Source organism: Somniosus microcephalus, chromosome 6 (assembly GCF_052327205.1).
Source record: "Somniosus microcephalus isolate GS21.2 chromosome 6, FLI_Smic_1.0, whole genome shotgun sequence".
Taxonomy (NCBI): domain Eukaryota; kingdom Metazoa; phylum Chordata; class Chondrichthyes; order Squaliformes; family Somniosidae; genus Somniosus; species Somniosus microcephalus.
The window spans coordinates 35,649,573-35,672,830 of NC_140992.1; the positions used below are offsets into that span (position 1 = coordinate 35,649,573).

The 23,258-nt window shown below is 46.5% G+C and overlaps 1 long non-coding RNA gene across 1 annotated transcript; it reads right to left on the reverse strand.

Moving 5' to 3' along the window:
• Positions 1 to 472: 472 nt before the first annotated feature.
• LOC147115604 (uncharacterized) lies at positions 473 to 18,338 on the reverse strand. Its single transcript, XR_015078646.1, has 3 exons — positions 18,272 to 18,338; positions 17,235 to 17,423; positions 473 to 2,457 (listed from the first exon to the last, which is right to left on the reverse strand). It is a non-coding gene; the product is annotated as an uncharacterized LOC147115604 (long non-coding RNA).
• Between the last annotated feature and the right edge of the window lie 4,920 nt (positions 18,339 to 23,258).

Below are 23,258 nucleotides of genomic sequence, written 5' to 3' on the forward strand. Positions count from 1 at the left end.
CCCTACCAATGCATCAACAAACATCCTCGGATCCCCCTCCCCTCTTTGGCGCGGTCCCTTCCTGCTGCCATCCCTAGAAGCTTGCGAGCAATCAAAGCACGCAGCCAGTCCTAATGCCCCTCCCATCTGTTTTTGGGCATTTGTCTCTTCCCTTGTGTCACTATGTATCCTAGGTCGACTACTTCATCCTTCCCTACCTATACCTTTCTAAGGTTTAACTCTAGTCCCGCCTTCTATAAGGCTTCCAGTACCATAGTCAATTAAATATTGTAGAGGGACCTGCCGCTATCAGATATTCTTGCGGAGTGGAGTTATCTTATTCAATTCGGACTACACCAATTTACATCAACCAGAATTTCACTGTGGCCACAATGAAAGTCTGGTTTTAATAGGTTAATTTACCTCATAACTTCAAGGTTAGATCTTAGACTGAAACTTAATCTTTCATTAAACAAACTTTTTGTTGCTCCTCAGTTTTTACACTCCAGCTTAACTTAAATTGTAATAGGTTTTTTTCATTCTGAGGGCACAATCTTATTTGCACATTCTTAAACTTCCAAAATCCCCGACAAGACAAAGGGGTTAAATGCTTTTACTTTAACACAGAGAAGTGGGTGGAGCTACAACACACAGCAGACAGTTCTTTTTCTTAACGGACAGATTTTCAGACAAAGGAATATTGAATCCTCTTAAACATTCCTAATCAGGAAAACATCCAAACTCACACATTTTTATACAAACTGTAATTTCAGCATATGTCTAAGGTTCCTTTCACTCAGCAAATCTCGTGTTTTACTTGTCTTGGTACAGATGCTAATAACTTCCATGTTGGTAAAGCTTTAAGTTTATCTTTTCCTTCCTTTTTAAATCTGTGACTCAACAGCTTTCCCTAGTTTCCAAATCCCTGTTTGTTTGTTTTTTTTTTGCTGGGGTTTCAAATTGGTTCGCCTGCAAATTAGATCTTTTTCCTTCTTTATCTCTCCCTTCTGTTTCAATTCCTTACATTATCTGTTGCCTCTTTATCTCTAGCTCCTCCCCACCAAGCCTTTGGCTCTCTGCACTGTTTCTTTTTATTTTCCAGGAGTCGGGTTATAGAATCCAGGTCCCTTGAGGATTCTTCTTCCACCCTCTTAGTCATAACTAACTGCTATGTTTAATGCTTAATTCACGGTATTGGTGAATTAGGTTTGTACGCTACGTTGTTCGCCCCTATAGCGTCACCTTAGTTAGTTTCTTGCTTTCTGTTAGTCACTTCGTTTCGTTAGACACACACCAACCCTTTAGTCCCGAGGTTTCGGTACTGTGGGGTCTGTAGCTCCCGGCGTCCTACTTGATCCTGGCCGTCACGTGGGACTACTGTCCTCTTAATTCAGGCTCAGGCTAGGTGCTGGGGACAGACCTCACCCTTGTCCGTTCTAACCTCTTTATGACCGTAGGGTTTTATCTCATTCACTCACCACGGTGCACCCATTCATTCAATTGTTGAGATTTCGCCGTCTCACGGATAAAGAGGATTTTCCGCCTCCCGGGGTAGGGGTCTTTCCGCCCCTGTCGGTTTGCCGCCACACGGCTAAATGAGGATTTCCCGCCTCCCGGGGTAGGGGTCTTTCCGCCCCTGTCGGTTTGCCGCCACACGGCTAAATGAGGATTTCCCGCCTCCCGGGGTAGGGGTCTTTCCACCCCTGTCGGTTTGCCGCCACACGGCTAAATGAGGATTTCCCGCCTCCCGGGGTAGGGGTCCTTCCGCCCCTGTCGGTTTGCCGCTATACGGCTTCGGGAACACCTTATCCCTATCTTTTTAACCGCCTTCAATTAAGGGTGTCTTTCTCCTTATAGTTCTTTTATACGTCGATTCTGACTCAATGTCTCGCCAGCGATTAACCCCTAATTTTACAGGTGGTAATTAAAACATACTCACCCGTCTTAGGTTAACGCTGTCTGAGAGTCTGGTTCAGAACGCGCATCCCATCCTCGTCGCCAATTGATGTAAGCCCCCAAAGTGTGGACTGAGTGATATACAAAGTCGACAACACTGGCTTGTTGTAAGAAAGACAGACCCAATAATTGAGGTAAAACAGTTTATTCAGGCCTGGGGAGCTATGGCTCTTGCGTCCCAACACAAGGCTCCAACTCCACCGAATCTCTTGAGGTTTACACAGTTATACACATATTCCGAGACCTCCTACTCCAGAGGTCCAATCGATTTAAAAGTCTATACATTAATCACTAACTAGGTGTGCCTAACTTCTACAAGGTAACCAATAACATAAGTTTCACTTTTCACTGTATGGGCCTGTGGCCCCTCTGATTTCTTGGAAATGAGTCATCAGGTCATGTGATTTCTGAGAAGCGAGACCCTCTCTCTCTTGACCACTACTAAGTTTTGTTTTTCCAGAAAAGGGTTATGTCATTGTCTCTTTTTGTAAGTTTCATCTCTCTAAACTGGTATGGTCATTTCTGCAATTAAACATACGAATAATTAGTACATTTCATCTTTAAACATTTTGCTGCGCAATTGCGTTCTACTAAACGTGCCCTGTTACGCTCATTTTTAAATCTTACTTCAACACTCTGAGGGGGGAGGGTGAACAGTCAGAGGTCATTGTCCATATCGGTACCAACAACATAGGCAGAAAGAGGGATGAGGTCCTGCAGGCAGAGTTTAGGGAGCTCGGAGAGAGATTAAAAAGCAGGACCTCAAAAGGTAGTAATCTCTGGATTACTCCCGGTGCCACGTGCTAGTGAGTACAGGAATAGGAGGATAGAACAGATTAATGCATGGCTGGAGGAAGGGCTCTAGATTCCTGAGGCATTGGGACCGTTTCTGGGGAAGGTGGGACCTGTACATGCCGGACGGGTTACACCGTAACAGAGCCAGGACCAATATTCTCACAGAGAGGTTTATTAGTGCTGTTGGGGAGGGTTTAAACTAGCTTGGCAGGGGGATGGGCACCAGCATATAGAAGTAGAAAAGAGGAAGAAGATGCATAAAAGAGTGAGTGTGTTGGATAGTACTAGAGAAGAAAGTAGTACTAGAGGTGGAAGTAGTACCACATTAGATAGGAGCAGAGTAAGAAAGACTACGAAAAATTCAAAAATGGGTTTAGAATGCATGTGCGTTAAAAGCACAAAGTGTGGTGAATAAGGTTGGTGAGCTACAAGCTCAATTAGCCATGTGGCAATATGATGTTGTGGCAATTACAGAAACGTGGCTTAAAAATGGTGAGGACTAGGCACCTAATATTCAAGGGTACAAGGTGTTCAGAAACGATAAGGAAGGAAAAAAAGGGAGGTGGGGTGGCAGTGCTGATTAAGGAAGACATTGTAGTGTTGGAAAGGGAAGATGTTCTTGAGGGGACAAGGACAGAATCCATTTGGTTAGAGTTGAGGAGCAAAAATGGTATAATCACGCTATTGACGGTATTCTATAGGCCTCCAAATAGTGAAAGGGAGGTAGAGGAGTATATCTACAGGGAAATCGCAGAGATATGCAAGAGCTATAGAGTGTTGATATTGGGGGACTTTAATTACCCAGATATCGATTGGGATAATGCTAGGGTAAAGGGGAAGGAGGGGGAGGAATTTCTGAAATGTGTTTAGGAGAATTTCCTTGACCAATATGTTCTTGGCCAACCAGGAAGGAGGCATTGTGTAACCGTTTTTTGCGGTGGCCAATTTCCTGTGGACCCTGCCGCAATCGCCAATTATTGTAAGTAGCTTCGCCCCGCCTGTAGCGAGCATGCAAACCCCCTTACTACAAGTTCTGGACGATAGGGATTACTGAGGACAGATTTGAACACGGACAGCGTTTTCGGGCTCACTCGTACAGTGTTTATTAAGGTTGACAAAAACCACTTCACTCGCATACAGTAGGAGCAGTGTGAACACAACAGTACAGTTTAAAACAGTACAACTCTAACTTGTCAAACAAGCCCCTGCCGTGCCGACTTACCATGGCCTCCCGTGAACACAGCTAAGTGATCTTGTGGGTGTGGAGGCTTGGCAATGCTCACCTAGATTGCCCTTTTGATCTTGCTTGCAGCTTCCTCCCGTACGTCTCGGCCACCTGGTTCGGTACCGGCCTTGCGGCATGCGAGTCCCAGCCTTAGTCGAAGTCCGTCTCGGTTGGAAGAGCAAGGCTCCGCTACTCTTGACATTCCGTTGTGTGGAGGGCAGGAGAGAGAGAGACAGCTATCCAAACTGCTCTCTGATATACCCCTCCAATACACAAACCGCTGTCTGTGGTTTTAATGGACACATGGCCTCAGGGAAATGGTTTCCAGGCTTCCTCTGATAGTTTGAATGGTCTTCGAACTCATTTCGACCTTCCAGCCGATTAACTTAACGAGTTCACCTTGACCAGAACAATGAGTCTTCAGCCTTGTTAATCAAGACTTGGGAGTGGGCCCCTCGGGCCATTGTTCCCAAGGACAGTTCGTTTCCATATGAATGTAACCTGGCTACGTGAGTCACCTTCAGCTTGGGTGGTTTTTCACTGCTTCCCCCCCCTCCCCGCCCCAAAACAGCCTGTCCAGTTTTTAATACGGGCATATGTAAAAATCCATGGAGTCTGCGCCAACTGCTACAATTGCTGGATCTGATGCTGGGGAATGAGGTGGGCCAAGTCAACCAGGTGTCTGTGGGAGAACACTTGGGTACGAGTGATCATTGTATCATAAGATTTAGATTAGCAATGGAGAGGAGCACAAGGAACAATCTAAAGTGGAACTTCTAAGCTGGAACAGGGCTAACTTCAATGGGATGCGAAAGGATCTAGCCTGGGTAAAATGGAACCAAAGACTGACAGGAAAAACTGTAATGGAACAATGGGTGATCTTTAAGGAGGAGATGTTCCAAGTACAGGCTAGGTACATCCCAACAAGAGGGAAGGGTAAGGGAACCAAAGCAAGGGCTCCTTGGATGACGAGGGAGATAGAGAAGATGATGAAACAAAAGAGAGGGTGTATGATGCATGTCAAGTGAATTCTTCAAGGAAGAACCAGACCAAATACAATAAGTTGAGAGGGGATGTGAAGATGAAAATAAGATTGGCAAAGAGAGAATATGAGAGTAGAATGATGGTTAACATAAAAGGGAACCCAAAAATCTTCTACCGGCATGTAAACAATAAGCGAGTAGTAAGAGGCGGGGTGGGGCCTATTAGAGACAAAGAAGGTGATATATGCTTAGAGGCGCAGGGCAAGGCTAGAATACTCAATGAGTACTTTGTATCGGTGTTTACTAAGGAGGTGGATGCTGACAAAATATAAGAAGTGGAAAAGGTAGAAGCAATGGAAGGGATGAAAATTGATAGACAGGGTGTACTAGAAAGGCTGGATATGCTTAGAGTGGACAAGTCACCTGATCCAGATGGCTTGCATCCCAGGTTGCTAAGCGAATTGGGGAAGGAGATAGCGGAAGGGCTTGCCATAATTTTCCAATCTTCCCTAGATGCGGGTGGTGGTGCCTGAGGATTGGAAAGTGGCAAAAGTGACACCATTGTTCAAGAAATGGTGTAAGGACAATCCTAGTAACTACAGGCCGGTCAGTTTAATATCAGTGGTGGGTAAAGTTTTAGAAACAATAATCAAGGAAAAAATTAATGGATACTTGGAGAGGTTTAAGCTAATTAAGGAGAGCCAACACGGATTTGTAAAAGGCAGATCGTATTTGACTAATTGGACTTTTTTGATGAAGTAACAGAGAGGATTGATGAAGGGAATGCAATGGATGTTGCCTATATGGATTTTAGGAATGCATTTGACAAAATGCCACATAGAAAGCTGGTTAACAAAACTGAGGCTCATGGAATAGGTGGGTCAGTGGCAGCTTGGATAAGGAATTGGCTTAAGGAGAGAAAACAGCGAGTTGTGTTAAATTGCTGTTTTTCAAACTGGAGGATGGTAGACAGTGGTGTTCCCCAAGGGTCAGTGCTGGGGCCACTGCTTTTTTTGATATATATCTATAAATGACCTAGATATTGAAATACAGAGTAGAATTTCTAAATTTGCCAATGACACCAAACTTGGGGGGGTGGCAAACAGTGATGATGATACCAATCGACTGCAACTGGACATAGAAAAGCTAGCAGAATGGACAGACAAGTGGCAGATAGAATTTAATACAGAGAAGTGTGAGGTGATGCATTTTGGCAGATGGAACAGAGAGAGGCAATATACACTTAATGGCACAGTTTTAAAGAGTGTGCAGGGACAGAGGGACCTGGGAGTTAATGTGCATAGGTCCCTGAAGGTGGCAGGACATATTGAGAGAGTGGTTAACAAAGCATATGGGATCTTGGGCTTCATAAATAGAGGTATTGAGTATAAAAGTAGAGAAGTTATGCTGAACCTTTATAAAGCGCTGGTTAGGCCACAACTGGAGTATTGCATCCAGTTCTGGTCACCACACTTTAGGAAGGATGTGAAGGCCCTTGAGAGGGTGCAGAGGAGATTTACCAGAATGGTTCTGGAGATGGGGGATCTTAGCTACAAGGACAGATTGGAGAAGCTGAATTTGTTTTCATTAGAGCAAAGGAGGTTGAGGGGTGATTTGATAGAGGTGTACAAGATTATGACGAGTTTGGATAGGCTGGACAGGGAAAGGCTGTTCCCACTAGTTGATGGTACAAGGACTAGGGGACACAGATTTAAGGTTTTGGGCAAGAGATACGGGGGGGGGGGATGTGAGGGCAAACTTTTCTATGCAACGAGTGGTGATAACCTGGAATTTGCTGCCGACAGAAGTGGTGGAAGCGGAGACACTCAACCACACCTTGAGTATTGTGTACCACACCTTGAGCATTGTGTGCAGTTTTGGTCGCCTTATCTGAGGAAGGATGTTCTTGCCATGGAGGGAGTGCAGCGAAGATTCACCAGACTGATACCTGGGATGGCAGGAATGACGTATGAGGAGAGATTGGGTCGATTGGGCTTATATTCGCTAGAGTTTAGAAGAATGAGAGGGGATCTCATTGAAACTTATAAAATTCTAACAGGACTAGACAGACTAGATGCAGGAAGGATGTTCCCGATGGCGGGGGAGTCCAGAACCAGGGGTCACAGTCTAAAGATAAGAGGTAAGCCATTTAGGACAGAGATGAGGAGGAATTTCTTCACCCAGAGAGTGGTGAACCTGTGGAATTCTCTACCACAGAAGGCAGTTAAGGCCAATTCATTAAATATATTCAAGAAGGAGTCGGATATATTTCTTAAGGCTAAAGGGATCAAGGGATATGGGGAGAAAGCAGGGACAGGGTACTGAATTTGGATGATCAGCCATAATCTCATTAAATGGCGGCGCAGGCTCGAGGGGCCAAATGGCCTACTCCTGCTCCTATCTTCTATGTTTCCAGAGCGGACCTGCGTGGGAACACTGAGCATCGGCGGCAGTTTGAAACCAGCAGCAGTGAGCGAGGCGAGGCCCAACCAGAGCGGACCTGCGTGGGAACACTGAGCATCAGCGGCAGTTTGAAACCAGCAGCAGTGAGCGAGGCGAGGCATACCAATTCAACAGCCGGGGAGAGAGGTGAAAAGTAATCCAAGTGTGACATCACCAGGAAGCAGGTAAGTGATTGGTTGGTGAGTATTTCTTTCTCCTTTACATTACAAGCTTAAATTCTGTGGTTTATATTTTCTTGGGTCTCTGTGGTGTAGTGGGGACAGTTGGTAAATAAGCGCCCTAGAGTATATCTTTAACTGGTGGTATTGAATTAATTTAAATTAATTAAAGGGGTAAGTCATGCCAGGAGAGCCCAGCCCTGTGTTATGCTCCTCTTGCTCTATGTGGGAATTCAGGGGCGTTGCCAGTGTCCCTGACGACCACGTGTGCCAGAAATGCATCCAGCTGCAGCTACTAACGGGCCGTATGGAGGCACTGGAGCTGCGGATGGATGGGTTGTGGAGCATTCACGATGCTGAGAGGGTCGTGGATTACACGTTTGATGAGTTGGTCACGCCGGAGAGTAGGGCTGCACAAGCAGAAGGGAAATGGGTGACCACCAGGCAGAGCAATAGAAGCAGGCAGGTAGTGCAGGGGACCCCTGTGGCCATCCCCCTTTCAAACAGGTATACCAGTTTGGATACTGTTGAGGGGGATGACTCACCAGAGGAAGGCAGCAGCAGCCAACTTCCTGGCACCAGGGGTGCTTCTGCTGCTCAGGAAGGGAGGAAAAAGAGTGGGAGAGCAATAGTGGTAGGGGATTCTATCGTAAGGGGAACAGATAGGCGGTTCTGTGGCCGTAGACGTGACTCCAGGATGGTTTGTTGCCTCCCTGGTGCCAGGGTCAAGGATGTCACTGAACGGCTGCAGGGCATTCTGAAGGGGGAGGGTGAACAGACAGAGGTCGTGGTTCACATTGGGACCAACGACATAGGTAAGAAGAGGGATGAGGTCCTGCAGCAAGAATTTAGGGAGCTAGGTAGCAGATTAAAGAGTAGGACCTCAAAGGTTGTAATCTCTGGATTACTCCCGGTGCCACGTGCTAGTGAGTATAGGAATAGGCGGATAGAACATATGAATGCGTGGCTAATGAGTTGGTGCAGGAGGGAGGGCTTTAGTTTCCTGGATCACTGGGCCTGCTTCTGGGGAAGGTGGGACTTGTACAAGTCGGACGGGTTGCACCTGAACCAGAGCGGGACAAATATCCTTGCGGGGAGGTTTGCTAGCACTGTTCGGGGGGGTTTAAACTAAAATGGCAGGGGGTTGGGAACCTGAGCAGGGAGACAGAGGAAAGGAAAACAGGGATAAAAGCAAAAGATAGGAAGGAGAAAAACAAAAGTGGCAGTCAGAGAAATCAACGGTTTAAATCAAACGTGGCCACAGTAAATAATAATTGTAATAGGTCTAAGAGCGTTAAAAAAAACAAGCCTGAAGGCTTTGTGTCTTAATGCGAGGAGCATTTGTAATAAGGTGGATGAATTGGCTACGCAAATAGAAGTAAACGAATATGATTTGGTTGGGATTACGGAAACATGGCTCAAGGATGGCCAAGACTGGGAACTCAACATCCAGGGGTATTCGATATTCCGGAAAGATAGGCAAAAAGGAAAGGGAGGTGGGGTAGCATTACTGGTTAAAGAAGGGATTAATACAATTGCAATGAAGGATATTAGCTCTGATGATGTGGAATCTGTAGTGTATGTACCTTTAAGAGCCCTTGTGTACTGTAATACCGGTAGTGACCACTCGGGTATATAAGCCTGTATAGCGTCTTGTATCTTTTAGTTCACCTCCAGACTTTGTTCAGTAAACACCTGTTAAACCAACTCCTGCATTCCGTGTCTTCATTAACACACGGATACAACAGAATCTGTATGGGTAGAATTGAGAAATACCAAGGGGTAACAAACATTAGTGGGAGTGGTATATAGACCTCCAAACAGTAAGGCGGAGGTTGGGGATGGCATTAAAAGGGAAATTAAACAAGCGTGCAATAAGGGCACAGCAGTCATCATGGGTGACTTTAATCTACATATAGATTGGGCCAACCAAATTAGTAACAATAATCACAGAATCACAGAATCACAGAAACCCCACAGTGCAGATAGAGGCCATTTCGGCCCATCAAGCCTGCACCGACACATATCCCACCCGATCCCCTACACCAACACATATCCCACCCTATCCCTGTAACCCCACGTATTTAATGTGGAGGAGGAATTCCTGGAGTGTTTACGGGATGGTTTCCTGGACCAATATGTCGAGGAACCAACCAGAGATCAGGCCATCTTAGACTGGGTATTATGTAACGAGAAAGGATTCATTAGCAATCTTGTTGTACGAGGCCCCTTGGGTCGGAGCGATCATAATATGATCGAATTCTTCATTAAGATGGAGAATGAAGTAGTTGACTCAGAGACAAGGGTCTTCAATTTAAATAAAGGAAACTACGATGGTCTGAGGAGCGAGTTGGGTAGGATTGATTGGGGAATGGCACTCAAAGGGTTGCCGGTGGATAGGCAATGGCAAACATTCAAAGACCAAATGGATGAGCTACAGAATTTGTTCATCCCAGTTTGGCATAAAAATAAAACAAAAAAGGTGACTCAACCGTGGCTAACAAGGGAAATTGGGATAGCATAAGATCCAAGGAGTTGACATATAAATTGGCTAGAAAAAGCAATAATCCTGAGGATTGGGAACAGTTTAGGAGTCAACAAAGGAGGACAAAGGGATTAATTAAGAAAGGGAAAATAGAATATGAGAGTAAGCTAACAGGGAACATAAAAACTGACTGTAAAAGCTTTTTTAGATATGTGAAGAGAAAAAGATTGGTGAAGTCAAGCGTAGGTCCCTTGCAGTCAGAATCAGGGGAATTTATAATGGGGAACAAAGAAATGGCAGACCAACTAAATACATACTTTGGTTCTGTCTTCACAAAGGAGGACACAAATAACCTCCCAGGGATGCCGGGGAACATAGGGTCTAATGAGAGGGAGGAACTGAAAGAAATCAGTATCTGTAGGGAAATAGTGTTAGGAAAATTGATGGGACTGAAGGCCGATAAATCCCCAGGGCCTGATGGTCTACATCCCAGGGTACTTAAGGAAGTGGCCCTAGAGATAGTAGATGCATTGCTGGTCATCTTCCAGAGTCTATCGAGTTCTGGAACAGTACCCATGGATTGGAGGGTATCTAATGTTACCCCACTATTCAAAAAAGGTGGTAGAGAAAAAGCGGGAAATTATAGACCGGTAAGCCTGACATCGGTAGTGGGGAAAATGCTAGAGTCTATTATAAAAGATTTAATAGCAGAGCACTTGGAAAGCAGTGACAGGATCGGACAAAGTCAACATGGATTTACAAAAGGTAAATCATGCTTGACTAATCTACTGGAATTTTTTGAGGATGTAACTGGTAAAATAGATAAGGGAGAACCAGTGGATGTGGTGTATTTGGACTTTCAGAAGGCTTTCGATAAGGTCCCACATAAGAGATTAGCGTGCAAAATTAAGGCACATGGGATTGGGGGCAAGGTATTGACTTGGATAGAGAACTGGTTGGCGGACAGAAAGCAAAGAGTTGGAATAAACGGGTCGTTTTCCGAGTGGCAGGCAGTGACTAGTGGGGTACCGCAAGGACCGGTCCTAGGACCCCAGCTGTTCACAATATATATTAATGATCTGGACGAGGGAATTGGATGTAATATCTCCAGATTTGCAGATGACACAAAGCTGGGTGGGAGGGTAAGTTGTGAGGAGGATGTCGTGAAACTCCAGTACGATTTGAACAGGTTGGGTGATTGGGCAGAAAAATGGCAAATGCACTATAACGTGGATAAATGTGAGGTTATCCACTTTGGTGGCAAAAACACGAAGGCAGATTATTATTTGAATGGCAATAGATTGGGAGAAGGGGAAGTGCAAAGAGACCTGGGTGTTATTGTGCACCAGTCGCTGAAGGTAAGCATGCAGGTGCAGCAGGCGGTTAAGAAGGCAAATGGTACATTGGCCTTCGTAGCAAGAGGGTTCGAGTACAAGAACAGGGATGTCTTGCTGCAGTTGTACAGGGCCTTGGTGAGACTGCACCTTGAGTATTGTGTGCAGTTTTGGTCACCTTACCTGAGGAAGGACATTCTTGCCATGGAGGGAGTGCAGCGAAGATTCACCAGGCTGATACCTGGGATGGCAGGAATGACGTACGAGGAGAGATTGTGTCGATTGGGCTTATACTCACTGGAGTTTAGAAGATTGAGAGGGGATCTCATCGAAACCTATAAAATTCTGTCAGGTCTGGACAGACTAGATGCAGAAAGGATGTTTCTGATGGCCAGGGAGTCCAGAACCAGGGGTCATAGCCTAAGGATAAGGGGTAAGCCATTTAGGACTGAAATGAGGAGGAATTTCTTCACCCAGAGAGTGGTGAACCTGTGGAATTCTCTACCACAGAGGGCAGTGGAGGCCAGTTCATTAAATATATTCAAGAAAGAGTTGGATATATTTCTTGAGGCTAAAGGGATTAAGGGATATGGGGAGAAAGCAGGAACAGGGTACTGAATTTTGATGATCAGCCATGATCTCATTGAATGGCGGAGCAGGCTCGAAGGGCCGAATGGCCTACTCCTGCTCCTATCTTCTATGTTTCTATGTTTCAAGGGGAGACTGGATAGGCACTTGAGGGAAATAAACTTGCAGGGCTCCGGTGATAGAGTGGGGGAATGGGACTGACTGGATTGCTCTACAGAGTGCCGGCATAGACTCGATGGGCTGAATGGCCTCCTGCTGTGTCGTTATGACTCTATGATTGTATGACTCTCACAACTTACATTTTCACCTAGCTTTGTATCATCAGCAAACTTGAATATATTACATTTGGTCCCCTCATCCAAATCATTGATATAGACTGTGAATAGCTGAGGCCCAAGCACTGATCCTTGTGGTAACCCACTAGTTGCAGCCTGCCAACCCAAAAATGACCCATTTATTCCTACTCTCTGTTTTCTGTCCGTTAATCAATCCATGCTAGTATATTACCCCCAATCCCAAGAGCCTTAATTTTGTTTAATAACCTCTTGTGTGCCACCTTATCGAATGCCTTCTGAAAATCCAAATACACTACATCCACTGGGCCCCCTTATCTGTCCTGCAAGTTACAACCTCAAAAAACAGATTTGTCAAACACGATTTCCCTTTCATAAATGCGTTTTGGCTCTGCCCAATCCTATTATTACTTTCTCAGTGCCCTGTTACCATGTCCTTAATAATAGATTCTAGCATTTTCCCTGCTATTGATATCAGGCTAACTGGTCTATAGTTCCCTGTTTTCTCTCTTCCCTCATTTCTTAAGTAGCGGGGTTACATTTGCTACCTTCCAATCCGCGGGAACCGTTCCAGAATCTATGGAATTTTTGGAAGATGACAACCAATGCATCCACTATCTTTATAGCCGCCTCTTTCAAAATATCTCTGTAGCCACCACTTTATAATTCTAGGATGTAGGCCATCAGGTCCAGGGGATTTATCAGCTTTCAGTCCCATTAATTTCTCCAGTACTATTTCCTTACTAATACTAATTTCTTTCAGTTCCTCATTCTCATTAGACCCTTGATTCTCCACTACTTCCAAAATGTTTTTTGTGTCTTCTTCCGTGAAGACAGACACAAAGGGCTGGATTTTCATTGAGGAGGCGGGACTACAACTTTCGGGTTTGTAGTCCCGCCTCCATCGAGTTCTAGCCAACCCACGCGATTTTGACTTGATTGACCTTGTTGAGCCCACCCAGCGGCCTCAGCAGGCCAATTAAGGGCCACCCGGCAACAGGTGACATCACAGATTGATATTTCATCTGTCAAGACCTTTTGACAGATGAAATATCAGCGTTCGACAGCTGTCTGAAGCTGTCAAACACTGACAATCTGTACTACAAGTTAATTCCTTCCTCTCAGGATGAATTATAGATCTCCCCGGAACAGAAAGCTGAATGCTGTAATTTTTGACAGATCACGGCCATTCTGCTTTCTGTGCCGGTGAGATGAGGGTCTCCCGAGACCTGAAGGAAGGAAGGCTGTAAAGGTAAGTAAAACTTCTTTAAACACACCAAACACACTTACCTCTGCACTCATGCACCCATCACTCACCTAAACACTGACATCTCGAACCCTCCAAGGCCTTCAGCCCGACGGCCCGCCTCGCTAACTTGACGTGGTTTGGAGCCGTCGGGACCCCCACACTTCAGGGATAAAAATAGGGATTAGGCTAAAAACTGCCTGTTAACTACCCGTTAACAGGCAATTAATTGGCAGTAATCCCCTTCCCGCCTCAGGAGGCAGGTCCCAGTGCAGGTCGAGTACCCACCTCTTTTGAAACTGGCATGGAGGTGGGTTGGGGGCGGGATGGGTTTGTGCCCCCCCCCCGATTTCGGGATTTTAACCCCCCACATGCCTCCAATCCCGCCTCCATGGCCCAATGAAAATCCTGCCCTTTAAAGTATTCGTTTAATTCCTCTGCCGTTTCCTTATTCCCCATTATAATTTCTCCTGTCTCAGCCTGTAAGGGACCCACATTTATTTTCACTAATCTTTTCCTTTTTACATAACTACAGAAGCTTTTACAGTCTGTTTTTATGTCTCTTGCTAGTTTACTCTCATATTCTATTCTCCGTTTCTTTATCAATTTCTTGGTCCTCCTTTGCTGAATTCTAAAATCCTCCCAATCCTCAGGCTTACTACTCTTTTTGGCAACATTATAAGCCTTTTCCTTTAATCTAATACTATCTTTAATTTCTCTTGATAGCCACGGGTGGACCATATTTCCCATGGTGTTTTTATTCCTTAAGGGAATATATATTTGTTGCAAATTATGAATTATTTCTTTAAATGTTTGCCATTGGTTTTCTACTGTCATATCTTTTAATCTAGTTTCCCAACCTATCTTAGCCAACTCACCTCTCACACCTACGTAGTTTGCTTTGTTCAGATTTAGGACCCTAGTTTCGGACTTAACTAAATCACTCTCAAACGCAACATAAAATTCTATCATATTATGATCACTGCTCCCTGGAGGCTCCTTTACTACAAGTTTATTATTTAACCCTGTTTCACTGCACAATACTAGATCTAAAATAGCCAATTCCCTAGTAAGTTCCTCAACATACTGATCTAGAAAACGATCTTGAATGCATTCCATGAACTCTTCCTCTGCACTCTTTCTGCAAATTTGGTTTGCCCAGTTTATATGAAAGTTAAAGTCCCCCATGATTACTATATTACCTCCGTTACATGCATCTCTAATTTCCTGATTTATACTCTGCCCGACACTACAACTATTGTTAGGGGGCCTATAGACTACTCCCACTAGTGTTTTCGGCACCTTGTTGTTTCTTAGCTCCACCCATGATCTACATTTTGGTTTCCAAGCCAAGATCCTTTCTCTCTTCTGTCTTTATCCCCTAATATTTATCCGTCAATCAACATAACAAAAACAGTTTATCTGGTCATTATCACATTGCTGTTTGTGGGAACTTGCTGTCCGCAATTTGGCTGCCGCGTTTCCTACATTACAATAGTGACTACTCTTCAAAAGTACTTAATTGGCTGTAAAGCACTTTGAGACGTCTGGTGGTTGTGAAATGCGTTATATAAAGGAAAGTCTTTCTTTCTTCCTTTATTATCTGGGCTATCCCATCCTTTTCCATTCTGCCTATCTCTTCTGTAATATTCAGCCAATATTCTGGAATATTTAGTTCCCAACCTTGGTCACTCTGCAACCACATCCCATTTATTTATTTCTGTGCTATTAATTCATCTATTTTGTTGCGAATGCTTTGTGCATGCAGATATAGTACCTTTCGCTTTAACTTTTTTCTATTTTTCCCTGATGTCACTTTAGTCACTGGTGTCCTATTACCTTTATCAATTTCTCTGTCCCTTCCTGACCCACTCTGCTTATCTTTACCCAGATCACTACTCTGCTCTACAGCCTTGACCTTTTTCTTACTGCTTTTGAATTTACCCATTTCTGAATCCTCCCACCCCCTTCATTAGTTTAAAGCCCTATCTACCGCCCTAGTTATTCGATTCGCCAGGACACTGGTCCTAGCCCGGTTTAAGTGGAGCCTGTCCCAACGGAACAGCTTCCTCTTTCCCCAGTACTGATGCCAGTGTCCCATGAATCAAAACCCCTTCCTCCCACACCACTCTTTGAGCCACGCATTTAACTCTCTGATCTGTCTGCCCTTTGCCAATTTGCACGTTGTTCAGGTAACAATCCAGAGATTATTACCTTTGAGGTTCTGCATTTTAATTTGGCCCCTAGCTGCTCAAACTCCCTCCGCAGAACCTCATTCCTAGTTCTACCTATGTCGTTGGTTCCTGCATGGACCACGACCACTGGATCCTCCCCCTCCCACTCCAAGTTCTTCTCCAGCCGCAACAAGATGTCCTTAACCCTGGCACCGGACAGGCAACACAACCTTCGGAACTCCCGGTCACGGCTGCAGAGAACCGTATCTATCCCCCTGACTATACTGTCCCCTACCACCCCTACACTATGTACCATAACTACATTCCTTTTCACTCCCCCCACCTGAATGGACTCCTGCACCATGGTGCCATGGCCAGTTTAATGGCATAATAATTGATAATTCCTGCTGAAAATCTCTCTGGCCCTGAAAAATGTATTTTATAAGCATAGAGTCTCATACCCTCAGAAGAAAATTAATGTTGCAGATTTTTAAATAAATTTTAATCGTTTTTCTGTTTTTCTCTTTTATGTCTCTCCCTTAATCCCGTGTGCATGACCCAATCTTTATTTCGCTTCCTGTACCATGATTTAAATGTAATTTATATTTCCTGATTTTTACTTCCTGCTTTACAGTCTGGTGTCTCAGTGAGGATTCTTCAATCTGATTGGTTGAAGAGCCTCCCTGCTGCTCACAGATGCCACAGACCCCCTGTGGGGGATGCCACATTGTACTAGACAGCGGAAACTAGAAATCTCACCTGACAAGCCCGTGCAAAGTCTCTGGGCAACTGGAAGCGAGGTGAACAGCAAAAGCCGTTTCTTCGCCGCTCACTGCAAAATCCAGGCCATTTCATTTGATAAGCTTCCTTTCATCTTTATGATTTAGTTCTCTATTAGTTCTGTACCTTTAAAAGGGGGCACTTTTGTTAGATTTTTGTTATTGTAAGTATATGTACCTGTAAGTAGATTTGAATCACATTAATTTAGAAAATATAGATGAAAGAATATTTAGTCCAAAATTAGTGGAGGCATTTTGCGGAAATAATTTTTCTTGCCCTAAACATAAACTGAACGGAAACACCAGTCCAAATTAGGATAGCTTTAGAATAACTACTGAAACATAAGAAAATAGCAAACATCTTCTCCAATTTCTAAATACAGTTTTAATTGCTGACTTTAAATCCTAGAAATAAGAAACTTATAGAAAATCATATATTTGAAATCATCTTACCTATTTTACTGATGTACGTAAAATTCAATTTAATTGCAATTCAATCAATATACAATTGTAAAAAATCTGAATCTCTAATCTCATGTATGTAATGGGTAGGGCTGACAGATTATTCCTTTTTCACTCTCCTGCAAATTTACAGCCCTTGCCCTATACTTGGACAGATTTACTGCTGCTTTTTTCTTATTTCCTACTCACCCTTCATTTTTTTTCCATGGAAGCCCATCTGCTCCTTCTCCTTTCTAGTTAAAACCAACTCAGTTGGGTTTCCAAACAAAGGTACCAACACCATGAGAAATGTATCTAAATCCATGAAAACGTACCTGGACCTTTTTTGTTTTGGTCACTTTCTCTTGTGCACAATTTCCTTTTCTGGTTCGCTTTGCGCTTGTTGCTGATTTAGTTCTCTTTTTCTACCTGAAGGTGGACTTCAGCCAATCAGCATCAGTTAGTATCTTTAAGTGAGTTGGAAAGAAGTAGAAACAGAAAATACTCAGCCGGATAGGCAGCATCTGTGGAGAGAAAAGACCAGGTGACGTTTCAGATATAGACCTTTCAACTGAGCGTGACAACAGAAAAATAAATAAAATAGACAAAAATAGCTTCATTTCTTTAGTTGCACCAGGTTTATAGGTAAGTTTGTGAATTTTTAAAAGAATGGTGTAATTTTAATATTGATGACCTTAATTGAACTGCTAAGATATAAAACATGGTGTATTGTTGCCAAAATGACTTTTTGAAAGAAGTTTTTAAGCAATTTAATTGGATGGTTCTTTGGTTGTTTGCTAATTTTCTTTTGTGAATGGAAGCGGTGACCAGTTTGTTTTGCAACTGTTGCTAATTTCGCACCCTTTCCTACCAGGAAGTGGATTTCAGCCAATCAGCATAGTTTACTTAACAGATAGAGCTTTCTGATTAGTTTGTCTTTGTCAATTTGACATTTACACCAATCACAAGTTGTTTTTTTTGCCCTGCAGACACTTTGCAGTGTGACACCTTAAGGTTTAACAGCCTTTTATGAAGTGTGATATTTTAGACACGTACTATATGCCGTTTCTAAATTAAAACGGTAAGGAGCCACTGGGTCGCCCCAGTGTCATCAAACAAAAGTGCCCCCTTTTAAAGGGGCACAACAAATAGAAAACTAAATCATAAAATCATAGGAAACTTATCAAATTAAATAATACTGCCACCCGTGTCCAATATCCCCTCCAGTCTCTGCGATGCTCACTGGCCACGGAAGGCCTCAAGTGTACCAGCAGACACCATGTGCTCCTTCTCCAGGGCCACCCGGGTGTGGACCAGGCCATGGAAGAGAGGCAGGCTACCAGAGCGACCACCCACACGGACCGTGTCTAACCTGGACCTGTGGATGGCCACCTTGGCCAGGCCCAGGCACAGACCCACGAGGAGGTGCTCCGACTTCACATATTATTTGGAGTTTTAAATTTATACATAGGTTACACATTTGGACTTGAATTTGCCAATTCGAGCACACACATTTTGGACACATGATGTACTTGTATTAGTCTGAAAATAGCCTTGTAACAAATAAACTAGAGGCTATAAATAGTGCATCAGTCACGTGTCATTTACGCAATATTTTGGAATGCTGGCATTGTATAGCGAGCAGGAAAATCAATTTGATTCCTAAACTAGAGCACAAGTGGAAACTTGCAAGAGTTTCAGGAATATTTTTGGGTTCAGCTATAAATTTTCAGGGAGCTTCATAATTCTCCCCTCCTCCAAACCATCCCATATCTTTTTTAAATGGCAAGCATAGTAGGTCTATCACAAAGTGGCTGACAATCATCAAAATTTTATCCATGGTTTCCTGGCCTTTTGTATTTTAAGTCTCTGCCTAAAGCTTCAATGTGAGTCAAATGCAAAAGTTTCACAAAAATCATATGTAACTAATTATCCTCAATATGCATGAGGCCGGGATGGTTTGCAAATAACCTATCTCCAGTTACCTCAATAGTGCACTGAGTAAGTGCACTCTTTAGTGTGATGCTGAACCAGGATCACAGGGTTTCTCCCTGGACTGTGCTGAATTTCATCTGGAGTAGCAGTGGGGGTCAGTACAACTGATCTACGTTAAATCTCTGAGGGTGAGTGAGAATTAGCCAGGCTTCTGATTACACTGCAATTAATACACCCACAACCCCCCCTCACACACAGCCCCCTCCACACCCCCCCACCTATCACCACCCCACCCACCACCATCCCCCAACACACCACCACCCCACAACCCTCCCCACACCCACCTCACACCCATCCCCCCACCCCACCCACCTCCCCACACCTCCCTCACACCCCCCTCACACCCACCCCCCTCCCCATACACCCCCACCTACCACCACCCCACCCCCCACCACCATCCCCCCAACACCACCAGCCCACAACCCTCCCCACACCCCCATCCCCCCCACCACCCATAATCCCCCCCACACCTATCCCCCCCAACACCTCCCACAACCCCCTCACACCCATCCCCCACAACCACCCCACCACAACCCCCCCTCACACCCACAGCCCCCTCACACCCATAACCCGCCCTTACACCTATCTCCCCCAACACCTCCCACAGCCCCCCTACACACCCCCACCCCGCTCCCCTCACCCCCCCCTGCTCCCCTCCCCCTCCCCTCCCCCCTCACACTCACCCGCCCAACCCTCCTCCCCCCACACCACCTTACCCCACCCTCCTCAACCCCCCACCTCCTCTTCCCTCCCTCCCACACCACCCACACCCCACCCGACACCCAACACCTCCTCCTCCCCCCCCACACCCCACTCCCCCCCCACACCCCTCCTACCCCCACCTCCCCTCTCCCCTCCCCTTTCCCCTCCCCACCCTCACACCCACCCGCCCCAACCCTCCTCCCCCCACACCACCTTACCCCACCCTCCTCAACCCCCCCACCACCTTACCCCACCACCTTACCCCACCCTCCTCAAACCCCCCACCCCCTCTTCCCTCCCTCCCACCCACACCCCACCCCACCCCCCCTCCTCCTCCTCCCCCACACCCCTCCTACCCCCACCTCCCCCTCCCCCCGCAACCCCCCACACCCCTCCTAAAAATAAAACAAAAAAGGTGACTCAACCGTGGCTAACAAGGGAAATTAGGGATAGCATAAGATCCAAGGAGAGGACATATAAATTGGCCAGAAAAAGCAATAATCGTGAGGATTGGGAGCAGTTTAGGATTCAACAAAGGAAGACAAAGGGATTAATTAAGAAAGGGAAAATAGAATATGAGAGTAAGCTAACAGGGAACATAAAAACTGACTGTAAAAGCTATTATAGGTATGTGAAGAGAAAAAGATTGGTGAAGTCAAGCGTAGGTCCCTTGCAGTCAGAATCAGGGGAATTTATAATGGGGATCAAAGAAATGGCAGACCAACTAAATACATATTTTGGTTCTGTCTTCACAAAGGAGGACACAAATAACCTCCCAGAGATGCCGGGGAACATAGGGTCTGATGAAAGGGTGGAACTGAAAGAAATCAGTATTTGTAGGGAAATGGTGTTAGGAAAATTGATGGGACTGAAGGCCGATAAATCCCCAGGGCCTGATAATCTACATCCCAGGGTACTTAAGGAAGTGGCCCTAGAAATAGTAGATGCATTGCTGGTCATCTTCCAGAACTCGATAGACTCTGGAACGGTACCCATGGATTGGAGGGTAGCTAATGTTACCCCACTATTCAAAAAAGGGTGGTAGAGAAAAAGCAGGGAATTATAGACTGGTAAGCCTGACATCGGTAGTGGGGAAAATGCTAGAGTCCATTATAAAAGATGTAATAGCAGAGCACTTGGAAAGCAGCGACAGGATCAGACAAAGTCAACATGGATTTACAAAAGGTAAATCATGCTTGACTAATCTACTGGAATTTTTTGAGGATGTAACTGGTAAAATAGATAAGGGAGAACCAGTGGATGTGGTGTATTTGGACTTTCAGAAGGCTTTCAATAAGGTCCCGCGTAAGAGATTAGCGTGCAAAATTAAGGCACATGGGATTGGGGGCAAGGTATTGACTTGGATAGAGAACTGGTTGGCAGACAGAAAGCAAAGAGTTGGAATAAACGGGTCTTTTTCCGAGTGGCAGGCAGTGACTAGTGGGGTACCGCAAGGATCGGTCCTAGGACCCCAGCTGTTCACAATATATATTAATGATCTGGACGAGGGAATTGGATGCAATATCTCCAAATTTGCAGACGACACAAAGCTGGGTGGGAGGGTATGCTGTGAGGAGGATGTCGTGAAACTCCAGTACGATTTGGACAGGTTGGGTGATTGGGAAGAAACATGGCAAATGCACTATAATGTGGACAAATGTGAGGTGGTACTTTGGTGGCATAAACAGGAAGGCAGATTATTATTTGAATAGCAATAGATTGGGAGAAGGGGAAGTGCAAAGAGACCTGGGTGTTCTTGTGCACCAGTCGCTGAAGGTAAGCATGCAGGTGCAGCCGGCGGTTAAGAAGGCAAATGGTATGTTGGCCTTCGTAGCAAGAGGGTTCGAGTACAGGAACAAGGATGTCTTGCTACAGTTGTACAGGGCCTTGGTGAGACCGCACCTTGAATATTGTGTGCAGTTTTGGTCGCCTTACCTGAGGAAGGACGTTCTTGCCATGGAAGGAGTGCAGCGAAGATTCACCAGGCTGATACCTGGGATGGCAGGAATGACGTATGAGGAGAGATTGTGTCGATTGGACTTATACTCACTGGAGTTTAGAAGATTGAGAGGGGATCTCATCGAAACCCATAAAATTCTGTCAGGCCTGGACAGACTAGATGTAGGAAGGATGTTTCTGATGGCCGGGGAGTCCAGAACCAGGGGTCATAGTCTAAAGATAAGGGGTAAGCCATTTAGGACAGAGATGAGGAGGAATTTTTTCACCCAGAGAGTGGTGAACCTGTGGAATTCTCGACCACAGAAGGCAGTGGAGGCCAATTCATTAAATATATTCAAGAAGGAGTTAGATATATTTCTTAAGGCTACAGGGATCAAGGGATATGGGGAGAAAGCAGGGACAGCGTACTGAATTTGGATGATCAGCCATGATCTCATTGAATGGCGGAGCAGACTCGAGGGGCCGAATGGCCTACTCCTGCTTCTATCTCCTATGTTTCTACCCCCCCTCCTCCCCCCCACACCCCTCCTCCCCCCACCCCCCTCCTCCACCCACCTCCCACACCCCTCCTCCCCCCACCCCCCCACACCCCTCCTCCACCCACCTCCCACACCCCTCCTCCCCCCACCCCCCCACACCCCTCCTCCACCCCACCCTTCCTCCACACCCCTCCTCCACCCCACCCTTCCTCCACACCCCTCCTCCACCCCACCCTTCCTCCACACCCCTCCTCCACCCCACCCTTCCTCCACACCCCTCCTCCACCCCACCCTTCCTCCACACCCCTCCTCCACCCCACCCTTCCTCCACCCCACCCTTCCTCCACACCCCTCCTCCACCCCCACACCCCACCCTTCCTCCACCCCACCCTTCCTCCACCCCCACACCCCACCCTTCCTCCACCCCACCCTTCCTCCACCCCACCCTTCCTCCAACCCCACACCCCACCCCCACCCCTCCTCCACCCCCACACCCACCCCTCCTCCACCCCCACACCCCACCCTTCCTCCACCCCCACCCCTCCTCCCCACAGCCCAGCCCTCCCCTCCACCACCCCTCCCCCACAGCCCACCCCTCCTCCCCACAGCCCAGCCCTCCGCCTCCACCACCCCTCCCCCATAGCCCACCCTTCCTCCACACCCCTCCTCCACACCCCTCCTCCACCCCACCCTTCCTCCACACCCCTCCTCCACCCCACCCTTCCTCCACCCCCACCTCCACCCCCACACCCCACCCTTCCTCCACCCCACCCTTCCTCCACCCCCACACCCCACCCTTCCTCCACCCCACCCTTCCTCCACCCCCACACCCCACCCTTCCTCCACCCCACCCTTCCTCCAACCCCACACCCCACCCTTCCTCCACCCCCCCACCCCACCCCACCCCCACCCCTCCTCCACCCCCCCACCCCTCCTCCACCCCCACACCCCACCCTTCCTCCACCCCCACCCCTCCTCCCCACAGCCCAGCCCTCCCCTCCACCACCCCTCCCCCATAGCCCACCCCTCCGCCAGCAGCCCACTCCTCCACCACCCCTCCCCCACAGCCCACCCCTCCTCCCCACAGCCCAGCCCTCCGCCACCCCTCCCCCACAGCCCACCCCTCCTCCCCACAGCCCAGCCCTCCCCCTCCACCACCCCTCCCCCACAGCCCACCCCTCCACCACCCCTTCCCCACAGCCCACCCCTCCTCCCCACAGCCCA